Source organism: Miscanthus floridulus, chromosome 5 (assembly GCF_019320115.1).
Source record: "Miscanthus floridulus cultivar M001 chromosome 5, ASM1932011v1, whole genome shotgun sequence".
NCBI lineage: Eukaryota > Viridiplantae > Streptophyta > Magnoliopsida > Poales > Poaceae > Miscanthus > Miscanthus floridulus.
Genome location: NC_089584.1, coordinates 49,313,452 through 49,325,769, shown reverse-complemented (window position 1 = coordinate 49,325,769; position 12,318 = coordinate 49,313,452). Strand labels below are relative to the sequence as shown.

Sequence of the window (12,318 nt, the reverse complement as noted above, 5' to 3'; positions counted from 1 at the left end):
GGTATAGCCCAATCCCTCTTTGTAGAGGGAAGCTCTTTGGCTACCCAAGTACATAAGCAAGCGGTCCTCACCACCATAGGCCTTAGCCAAAGTGTGAGTGAGCTTAGTGACATCCTTCTTAAGGTTCTCATTCTCAACCATTAGTGAGGCATCACAAGTGAGACCATCACTACTAGATGAGACAGAAGTAGATGTACTACAAGAAGGATTAGTAGGAGCAACAATGATAGGTATAGATAGTGATTCATCAATTATATCACAAGTTAAACCTACATTGCAAGTTTCAACATGCTTCTGTTTATTTTAATCATCAAGCAAAGAGGAATAAGCCTTTTCAAGCTTTTTGTGAGCCTTACCAAGCTTCTCATGGGCTTCCTCTAGCTTTTCATGAGTTGCTTTGAGCTCATCAAGGGCTTGCTTAAGGGCTTTTACCTCCTTATTCAAGCTCTTGCATTCCCTTTTCTTAATGTCAAAGTGTTCTTTAGCATCTTCGAGCATGTCAAATAATTCATTCTTAGTAGGTTCATCATTATCACTATCACTATCATTTTCATTTTCATGCTTATTATCATCATCATATTCTTCATCACTTTCATCATCACAAGATTGTACCTTAGTGGCCTTAGCCATGAAGCATGATGAAGATTCGAAGAGAGAAGGCTTCTCATTTATAGCAATGCTTGCAAGAACCTTCTTCTTGGTGATCTTGTTGTCATCACTATCATCATCATCACTTGATGAAGTATCACTATCCCAAGTGACTACATATGAACCACCCTTCTTCTTCTTGAAGGCCATCTTATTCTTCTTCTCTTTCTTTTCCTTCTTATCCTTTTCCTTGTTCTTCTTGTTGTCATCATCATTGTCGCTATTGTATGGGTATTGAGCAACAAGATGATCTTTACTTCCACACTTGAAGCACCTTCTTGACTCTTCTTTGTTTTTGGATGAAGACTTCTTTCTTCTAGCACGGTAGCCCTTCTTCACCATGAACTTGCTAAATCTTTTGACAAATAGAGCCATCTTCTCATCATCATCATCATCCCATAATTCATCTTCTTCACTTGATGTTTCTTGCTTTGCTTTGCCCTTGGATTATGTGGCTTTGAATGCCACGCTCTTCTTCTTCTCATCCTTCTTCTCATCTTTCTTCTCCTTCTTTTCTTCCTTCTCATCATCATCTCTATGTGTATCATCGGTCATTATATCTCTCAATACTTAGTTTGGTGTCATGGTGTCCAAACCACTCCTCACTAGAATAGTGACCAATGTACCAAATCTTAAAGGTAAGCATCTCAAGAACTTATGGAAGAAGTCCTTGTCATTCACCTCTTCTCCAAGTGCTTTGAGATCATTGACAAGCACTTGAAGCCTATGAAACATCTCCGGCACACTCTCATCCTCCTTTATCTTGAAGCTTGCAAACTTCTCCTTGAGAATGTAAGCCTTTGCACCCTTCATGGCTTGAGTGCCCTCAAATAATTCTTCCAACTTCTTCCAAGCCTCATGAGCCATCTCAATATTCTTGATTTGCTCAAATGTTTTCTCATCAATTGCATCATAAATAGCACTTAGAGCAATGTCATTGTTTTGGAGAAGTACTTCTTCGGCCGCAGTAGGATTCTCCGGATCACCAATCTCAATTTTGGTTTCTACCATCTTCCACACCTTTCTATTGATTGACTTGATGTGTGTGGTCATCTTTGACTTACAATAAGGATAATTTGTGCCATCAAATTGGGGTGGTTTCTTGGTGTTGTTGATTTGAGCCATTTTAACACCGAAGGTTGTTAAGCCTCAAATAACGGTGACCTCGGCTTCGATACCACTTGAAAGATCATAATGGCTAGAGGGGGGGGGGTGAATAGCCTAATAAAAATTTCTACAACAACACTTAACAAAATGATTAGACAATTATAAGGCGAAGCAAGTATTGCGCCAGCCTACTCAAAATGCAAGCCACCTACCATAATTCTAGTTTAGATAGTATCGATTCACACAATAGCTATGACACTACCCTATGTTAATGTGCTCTCAAAGGCTAACTAAAGAGCCACACCAACCAAGCATGCAAGCTCTCACAACTAGCTACACTAAAGAGCTTGACAACTAGTTTGCGGTAATGTAAAGAGAGTGATCAAGAGGGTTATACCACCGTATAGATGAAAGAACCAATCAATCACAAGGATGAATAACAATGAAGACCAATCACCTCGGAATCAATAATGAACCCAATGATTTTTACCGAGGTTCACTTGCTTGCCGGCAAGCTAGTCCTCGTTGTAGCGATTCACTCACTTGGAGGTTCACGCGCCAATTGGCTTCACACGCCAAACCCTCAATAGGGTGTTGCACAACCAACACAAGATGAGGATCACATAAGCCACGAGCAATCCACTATAGTACCTTTTGGTGCTCTACCGGGGAAAGGTCAAGAACCCCTCACAATCACCATGATCGGAGCCGGAGACAATCACCACCCTCCGCTCAACGATCCTCGCTGCTCCAAGCCGTCTAGGTGGCGGCAACCACCAAGAGTAACAAGCGAATTCTGCAGCGAAACACAAACACCAAGTGTCTCTAGATGCAAACACTCAAGCAATGCACTTGGATCCTCTCCCAATCTCACAAAGATGATGAATCAATGATGGAGATGAGTGGGAAGACTTTGGCTAAGCTCACAAGGTTGCTATGTCAATGAAAATGGCCAAGAGAGTGTGTTTGAGCCGGCTATGGGGCTTAAATAGAAGCCCCCATGAAATAGAACCGTTGTACCCCTTCACTAGGTAATGATCGAGGTGACCGGACGCTTCGATCCTACTAATCGGACGTTGCTCCTCAGCGTCTGGTCGCCCGATGGTGGCCACGTGTCTCCTGCGTTCAACGGTGATCGTTTGATCTCAATGGTCGAAATGTTGACCGGACGCTCCGACAGAGCTGACCGGACGCTGGACCCTCAACGTCCGATCGTTTACAATAAGGGTTCAAAACGTGTTTTTATCGACCGGACGCGTCCGGTCATGCTTGACCGGACCCTGCCAACGTCCGGTCACATTGTGACTTCTTACTGTGCTGACCGACAACACGATCGGACGTAGCCCTTCAGCGTCCGGTCGTTTGACCGACGCCAGCGTCTTCGCTGCTACACTTGACCGGACGTGTTGGTCCAACCGAGGCCAACGTCCAGTCACTTCCAGTGACCTTCGTCTTTTCTATCTAGGGCGCCGGTGGCACCGTCGGACTGTTCGCACTCTACAGGCGGACACTCCGCCGGTGGAGTTTCTTATCCTTGCTCCCAAACTTCACCACCCTTGATCAAATGTGCCAACCACCAAGTGTATCACCTTGTGCACATGTGTTAGCATATTTTTATAAATATTTTCAAGGGTGTTAGCATTCCACTAGATCCTAAATGCATATGCAATGAGTTAGAGCATCTAGTGGCACTCTGATAACCGCATTCCGATACGAGATTCACCCCTCTTAATAGTACGACTATCAAACCTAAATGTGATCATACTCTCTAAGTGTCTTGATCACCAAAACAAAATAGCTCCTATGGTTTATACCTTTGCCTTGAGCTTTTTATTTTTCTCTTTCTTCTTTCTAAGTCGAAGCACTTGATCATCACCATGGCGTCACCACATCATGTTATGATCTTCATTTGCTTGACCACTTAGAGTGTGCTACTTATATCATGACCACTTGATAAACTAAGTTAGCATTTAGGGTTTCATCAATTCACCAAAACCAAACTAGAGTTTTCAACAGCTCCACCTATAACCTATTCATATATCACTATGTAACTCATTTATCTAACATAGGTGCCTGCCATACCATATTTCCTATTTTTATGCTTTTGGGTTCTTACTTTGTTTCCCTCCTGACTTTGTACAATGGATGGTGTAGCGTCAATGAAACACTAGATCACCATTCTACCAAATGTTATCATTTCTTAATCTATATTGCTCTGTTTTGATTTTTGAGTGACATTGCTAACTTATCTGTACAAAGAGAAACATATTGATGTCTTGTTTGTATTTCTGCTTCTCTGTCCACCTTTACATCTATGCTATAATCCGATTTGGTATTTGGATTCAATTGGTTTGCATTTTGTATTCTTGATTCTCTTGCTCTAACCATTGGAGTTTTTTTTCTACATGTAGGTCTTACATGATTCAACTTTGAATTAGACACATTTACAGAAATAAATATTCTAATTACTGCATCATAGATGATTGAATATATTCACCTTTCCATGTAGGCTATAATCCGATTTGCTATTTGGATTCAATTGGTTTACTTTTCATTTTCTTAATTCTCTTGCTTCAACCATTGGTGTTATTTTTTCTCACGTGTAGGCCTTACATGATTTAGTTTTAAATTAGACATAATTACGGATATAATTACTGCATCATAGATGATTGAATAGGTTTATCTGAATCCATTGGGTTTCCTTTGTAGCTATCTTTCCTCAGAATTATTGGTCTGCTGTTGTCTTCACTTGGCCTGAATGAAAGAAAGGAGTCCTTTATCAAGATGAACATGATCGTTACCACCAACGAGGATCCAGACAAGATGAGAATTTGAACTCTCTTCAGTTTTGAGTCTTCATGCCAGCCCATTCAGGCCACGTTGACAAGATTTATGTCTGGCACTGCACAACTAAATAATTGTAACCACTTCTTCCATATATGAAAACCCTCTTCATGAAGCTCTGTTAAGTCTACTTGGTGTCAAAGCACGTATCAGCATGCTAGGTTTCATAATAGTTCTGTTAACAGCCAGGAATATAAGTCATGATGGAGTTGTGTATTGTTATGGAATATTTGTTATAATCTGGTATAAATAAATGTGTATTGTCATTAAGTTTTAATACAATCGTAGAAGAAGATGAGTCATGATGGAGTTGTGCATGAAAAATATATGTTCCAGTCGAATTTGAATTGTAAATTTAAATTTTTTTTGATAAAAAATGTACTGTAGAGACAATTATAGATTGAACCGCCCCTACAAATAGGTATTATAGGGGCGGCTGAGCCGTCTCTACAAATCGATTTATAGATATAAATGCATGATTTGTAGAGACGGTATAATAAAGACCACTGATCCAGCCGTCTATACAAACTATCATCGCCGGCCACACCTACAAATGCTTATCGTAGTAGTGGATGGAGCCGTGCAGTAGCTGGAGTTGCAGCCGCAGAGACCTAGTTTAGGAGCCTAGGCAAAAGCGCGAGCCCGTTGTCCCGTCTAAAGATGGCAACGGGGCTCTGATACCCGATACCTGACGGGTATTTGATCTATTAGGAGACGGGGATGGGATCATATCTTTACTCGTGGGCATCTAAATGGGCAAGAATCCATCCTCGATGGGTATAGCGGGTACGGGAACGTTCCCTGTTTACCCGTTCCCGTTACCCGTTGGGGAACCCGACTATTTGAGCTGTCATGCGAGTATTAGGCCCAAAAAAGCTCAACATAGGTATTTTGGCCCAAATCTGAACAATCATATATATAGTTTATGTGTTCTAGGAACCATAGTTCAATTTTTCCTCACCATCTCCGTCAGCAACACAAGTACGTCTGCCTCACGAGCGCTCGTGCCCCTCGCTTCCTCAGTTCAGTCTCTCTGTCACCTTTTGTCGTACTCCTCGCAACCTCGCTTCATCTCCTCGACATCTTTGAGACTCCGACACTTATACTCGGGTGAAGAAGAAACGTCTCCGATTGCAAAGCTGCGACCCCAAGTGTCCTTGTTTATCGGGTATGTAGTACCTGTCGGGTATCTGTTACCCGACCGATGTCCGACGAGTACAGGGATGAACATACCGAGACAGGTAACGAGGACGGGAACAGGATAAATTCTTCGTAGCGAGGAAGAGAACGTTCTGGCGACAACGGCGACATCCCGTTGCCATCCTTAGTCCTGTCCCAGACCCAGCCATTGCCACGCACGCGGACCGTGCGCGCCGCGCACCGAAGACGTCACTGAAGCTCTCGAGCCGCGGGGCGGAATCGATCGGGACTCGGGACGAAGACGAAGGCCGAAGGAGCAGCGACGGGAATCCCTGACCCTCTCGCTCGCTCGCTCGCTACAGCACCAGCAACGCTCTCACCTTGTCTGGCCTCGCAGTGCCAAACTACCAACCGAAGAGAGGCGTGTGTGGTGGTGGTGGCAATGGCGGCGAGGAGGGCGGCGCTGCTCGTCGCTGTCCTCCTCCTGCACTAAGCGGTGTCTTCGCTTGCTGGGTACGGCCCTGGATCCGTCACAACTGGTTTCCTCCGACTCTTTATCGGGGGTTCTTCTTTTCGTGTTCTTGGAATTCGCTCTGCAGTCTGCACGCGAGTTCGTTAGTAGCCTACTAGCCTCAGATCAATCTGTCGGCGAAAATCGCATCTTGCTCAAGGGTTTCAGATCGATGACGCAGGGCTTTCATGATGTACTGCTCAAAATCACTTTCTTCCACACCTGGGTGCCCAGAGTTTCTGCATTCCTTAAACCTTCTCTTGCATTTTTTTACGGTTTAATTGCTAGCTAGTATTTTTCCAGTTCCTGGAGTCATAATTGCTCAAATTCTGAACAATTTTCCACTCCTCCGTAATGATGTTTCACAATATTACCTATAAGCATTGATGAGTTTGTACTGATCATTCTGATATATAATCCATTTTTTGTATGCAACCAATTGAGTAGAAAGAGCTACTATGAAATACTGCAAGTGTCAAAGGGTGCATCGGAGGAACAAATCAAGAGGGCCTACCGCAAGCTTGCGCTGAAATACCACCCTGACAAGAACCCCAACAATGAGGAAGCCGACAGGCGGTTTAGCGAGATCAACAATGGTATGTAGTATGTACTAGTACTTTGGAGAATGTTTTTGAGTGATCATACTACCAGAGAATGGAACATTCCTGACGGTTCCAATATTTCCTGACCGTAGTGACTGGTGAGGTTTCATCTTGCAGCCTACGAGGTCTTGACAGATCAGGAGAAGAGGAAAGTCTATGACTGGTACGGTGAGGAGGGTTTGGAGCAATTCCAAGGCAGGCACAATGATGGTGATGGTGGTCATGCTATGAACATCGAACACGTGTTTAGCAAGTAAGTAGAAAATTGCATGTTATATTAAATGTTTTTTTTGTTTACATCAGCTTATTTTGACAACTAAATATAGAGAGTGAACTGTGAACACAAACTGTCTCTATGAAGCATACATTATTGTCACAACATAGAACTAAAAACATGATGCAAACCATATTTCATAATTTATTAATACATTCTTTTTTTTTCAACTCAAACTAGGCTCCCTTACTTCAATGAGACCTAACCTCTTTCCAAAAGGAATGAGAATTTTGGTCTTATCTTAACTAAGACATTATTAGTCTTGTATGTTATGGCAAGGTTAAAGCGCATGTGGTTGGCCTACAAAAATTAAGTAAATCACAATCATTTTGGTTGGGTCCATAGATTTTTGAAAACTGATGATTTATTAGAACGACAAGCTTGATGCTCCTGACCAACTTATGTTGTATATATGTGAACTTTAGGATTTAGTATATTTAGTACGTAGAACCATGTGACATATCTTCAATTCATTCTTTAGCTGATGGATGCCATTGATTCAAATGTGTTGCACTGTGCTGTAGATGAAGTTAGTCAGTATGGAATATGAAAAAATTATCACGATTTTTATTGAAAGATCTTAAAAAGATGCCTGTCAAGTCTATGCTGCTTGCTGCAAGTTCTAGGCTGTCAGAATTTGGTGCTGCAAAGTACAGAATGCAGCTATGTTATAAATTGGTGGTTCATGTCTGGTTGTACTTGTCCTTTCTAGGTGTTGTGCTAACAATAACAATGAACAAAGTTGCAGATGTACAATCGTGCATTCCTGTCATTGACGCAAGTGTAATTATTCATTACAAAGAATTCATTCATTGTGAATGGTTCACTGATTAACATGCCATTGGGCAGATATCTCTTGTTATAGCTAACTTTTTTTGTTTCATCTTTACTTGAATGCAACTCAATGTTGAAAGAAATTGTTTCACTGTGTTCCTACTGGACCCAAATCTTTTAGATATCTCCCATCAGTAACGATCTTCTTGTTTTGTTTCTAAAAAAACAGTTTTTTTGGTGGTGGAGGTATGGAAGAGGAGGAAGAACGAACTTTAAAGGGTGATGATGTCATTGTTGAATTGGATGTTTCGCTAGAGGACTTGTGTATGGGTGGTTCCTTAAAGGTAACAACGGCTTGCAACATTAAAGTGTCGTGATAACATTTTTTAATGCGTTCTTCAAGTAGCTTGAGATTTTAGTTGAAATGGTTTGCGCTTATGGCCTCTTATAATTATTTGCTTTAACTGGTATTTGATTGGTGCATGATAGATTTGGAGGGAGAAAAATGTTATAAAACCAGCTCCTGGTAACAGGTGATGCAAATGTAGGAATGAAATTCGTCAACGAGAAATTGCTCCTAGAGTTTTTTTATCAAATGAGTGAGCAGGTAATTTCTAATGTTGTAATAGTTCTATATTAATATAATGGAACATGTGTCATATGTTTCTTGTTTCATCTTGTCATGGTTTCATGATGAAGAACATTATCTTCAATTTTTCATTTTGAAGGATGGTCATATATGATCCAGTTAGCTGGCTTGCTAAACTCTGCAGTGACATGAGGATACATTTTTGTTTTCCAGGTTTGTGATACATGCCCAAATGTGAAATACATAAGAGAAGGGAATTTCATTAGTGTTGATATTGAAAAGGGGATGCAAGATGGACAGGTAGAAAGCAACTGTGTTATTTGTTTCTTCCAGTGATCTATCTGTAATGGTTGACGTCCTGCAAACTTTTGTAACAACATGTCTGAACAGTGAACACCCTGGTTTCCGCTTCTTTACACTGGCAACATTCTTTTCCTTCTTTTCTTGTGATAAACAACAGAGTGTTATGCATAGGGCCCCTTTTCCGAGTCCCAGACTAACTAGCAGTGTACAACCAAGAAACTGATTTTGGTGAACCACCGGTAGTGACTGAACTATAGTAACTTCAGAATTTTAAGAACATTGGATCTACAGATCTCTGCTGGAACTTCAGTATGAGCTAGAATTTTGAATATAATATGCCATGGACATCATCGCAAGAATTGCTTAAGCTCATTCTCTAGGGCACGCTGAATTATGGATGCCGGCACTTTTTGTTGATTTCTTTTTTTCCCCTTGAACCGGTAGGAGACCTCCATGACTTTAGATTAAGAAGAAAGAATCTTACCATATGAATCCTGCCTCTAAAAGCTGGTCAGCCAGTGTGCCACGTCACGGGTTTTTCCCGGCCGTTCGATCGGGCGAACCGCGACCATTTTTTTAAAAAAACCCTTGTATTTTTCGGAAATCAACCCGCGCTCCAGAGGCCCTCGTAGTTTATTTTGCAAAAAACACCTTAGGTTATTTCGAAATCAACCGTAGTCCAGATCGGATGGGCTCCGGGGTTTTTTGCAAACAAGACATTCTCTTTATCGAAAATCAACCCGCACTCCAAAGACACTCTCAACAATTTTTGCAAAAACCTCCTCAGATTTTTCTCAAATCAACATACAAGCCCCCTTTGATTATATCTCTTTTTAAAAAAAATAAATTAGCTGCTTGCCTCTCACCTCCATCTCGCCCTCCCCTTCCTCTCTCTCTCTCTCTCTCTCCCCTTCCCTCCTGATGCGGCGGCGGGTGCCAGGCGACGGCGCCCCTGCGGCCGCTGCGCCGGCGCGAGTGGAGCCCAGCGGTGGCGGCGTGCCCTCGGCGCGGCGCCTCCCAACTGCAACTCGTCGGCGACGAGCACGCGTCGAGGCCGCGGCGCCGTGGCTGGAGTTCGCCCATGGGGAGCACGCACCGCAGGGGCTGGAGCTCTCCTTTGACTGCGACGAGCACAGGCCGGGATCAAGCTACAGAGGCTAGAACTCGCTCCAGTGGATGGGCTATGACCGCCGCCACACACACCATGCCTGCGCGCCGGCCTCACTTCAGCTTGACCAAAGGCCTCGCTCACAGAGCTGGGCAGGTGAAGGGGATGAAGAATTGCTGCTTTGTTGATTTTGGGGAAGAGAGAGAGAGAGAGAGCTGCTACTTTGGTCCTGCTCCTTGTGAATCTGATCTTCAACTCAAGAGAATCGTTGTGCGCAGTGCTAGCAAGAACAGGGAGTGTTGAAGAGAGATGGGGGAATAGTTTGGAAGCTGAAGGTGCAGCAGTGCAGTGGATCGATAAAGGATGGAGTTTGGCTCAGCCTTTCACGTGCTGCTGTGATGACCTGATGGAACATGGGCCCCACACACCAAGCCTTTCACTCGTTTGCCTCGCAAGGAGCAACGCCTACAGCGGCACGGGCAGGGCGGCCTGCGAGCAGCACGTAGCAACAGAGAGCGTGTGTACCTTTATTCATCGTTAAAAGAGTTAACATTCAGTAAAAATTGGACGAGTTAACATGCACGGCCTAAAAAACTCAACACAGCTCGAGTTATTTAATTCTAAGGTTGGACACAAAACTAATTTGGACGAGGTCTCCGTGAAAAATCTAATTGTTCGAAGTTCATAAGCTTTCATAAAAAAAGATCATGATAGAAACTTAAGAGCATGTTCTTCTGCCTCTGACCAGAAATTTTAACTCTTTACCGGTGTCTACGCCTCACGCTCATAAATTACAATCATATCTTGTAATCTGGAAATGGTGCAGGTTGTTTCACATGTGGCTCTTCCTTTTCATTTTCCAATTCACATACATGGTTAATTGCGGGTTCTCAAAGACATCGGAACAAAGACTTTTATATAAACAAATAAAGTTGCACCTCAATAATATATCATTATCTGACCAATCCCTTCTCCCTTCTCTTTGTTAACGAACAAAACATTTATACTCCCTCAAAGAGCATATTACATAGTTCTGAAATTCATTTCAATGTGATCCTCTGTGCTTCATTTAGCTATGAATAGTGAACTGTCAAATGTCTTCCTGGTATATATCTATGTTATGCTATCCATTGCAATACTGGTCCAAATCTAGAGGAGCTGTCCAGGGTGCTTGATTTCTCATTATGGATGTCTCTAATAAATTATCTCTTCTGCTTTCAGGAAATTTTATTTTACGAGGATGGTGAACCTAAGATTGATGGAGAGCCTGGTGATTTGAAGGTTGCTATCTTTTTATACATACTACGGTAAGGAATGATCAGCTTGGCACCATTTCTTTCTGACAAATTCACTTGTTGCGCAGTTTAAAATTCGGACAGCACGGCATGAGCGCTTCAGAAGAGAAGGCAACGACCTACATACAACAGTGGAAATCTCACTGGTACTGTTCACTCAATCTTGTTTCCTCGTTAACAGTGCTACCTAGGCAGAAATTACTAATTATACAGATCTACCCCTAAGGGTCTTTTTGGTCGAAGGTCTGATTGCACTGAGAGAACCAAATCAGTTTTTTGTGCTTCTTCTTAGATGAAGATTGCTAGATGTTAAGCCAATGCATTCATTCAGCTACAAGTCAGATAGGGTTCTTGAGTACATTCTGAAGTAGGAAATTCAGCTAAAGAATAGTGTCCTTTTTTTTTTATTGCTGATTCTTTAGTGTTGCTGAAGGCTTACTAAGTATGAACCACGAGCCTCAGTCATTCCACCAGACCAGAGTTAGTCATCCGTTAGTTTAGGCAGCCTAGAGCAACTTTGCCAATTATCACTCTCTTCCATTTCTCATGCGCTTACTCTTACATTAGTTCTGTTGTCAACCCTGAGCTTTCATCTCTCTTGCAGTCAGAAGCTCTTGTTGGATTTGAGAAGAACATAAAGCACCTTGACAACCATGCCGTGGAAATCGGGACCAAGGTAACTTGGCAGTGATTTTGAGTTTTGTACCCTGCAAGAAATTATCTTGTGTGAAAATGCAAATGTGCAAACATAAACTTTGCTCATTGACAAAAATTTCAGGTGCCACTGTACCATAGCAATGAGAAGGGAGACCTGTACGTCATTTTCGAGGTAGTCTTCCCTAAAGACCTAACTGATGATCAAAAGGCCAAGCTGATGAGCATTTTTACTTGACCACCATCAAGTTCAGCTCTTGAGCTAGTTGCCAAGAGCATAGGTAAACATGCCAATAGCAGCACGAATATTTTGTTTTTTAAGTGTTGTTGCTCAGATTCACAGGTAGACAGACATAGAAAACGTATGCATCAGTATATCTGTAAATTGTCTGGCAATTTTAATTTTCAACTATCACCTCCGCCAGCAATGCTCATGAGTTGTCTGGTTCAACACAAACAAAAAGTCTGC

General features: G+C 42.3%; 1 pseudogene; it reads left to right on the top strand.

The window, feature by feature from the left end:
- The first annotated feature begins 6,181 nt into the window (after positions 1-6,181).
- LOC136452139 (dnaJ protein ERDJ3B-like) lies at positions 6,182-12,087 on the top strand (annotated as a pseudogene).
- Positions 12,088-12,318: the final 231 nt, after the last annotated feature.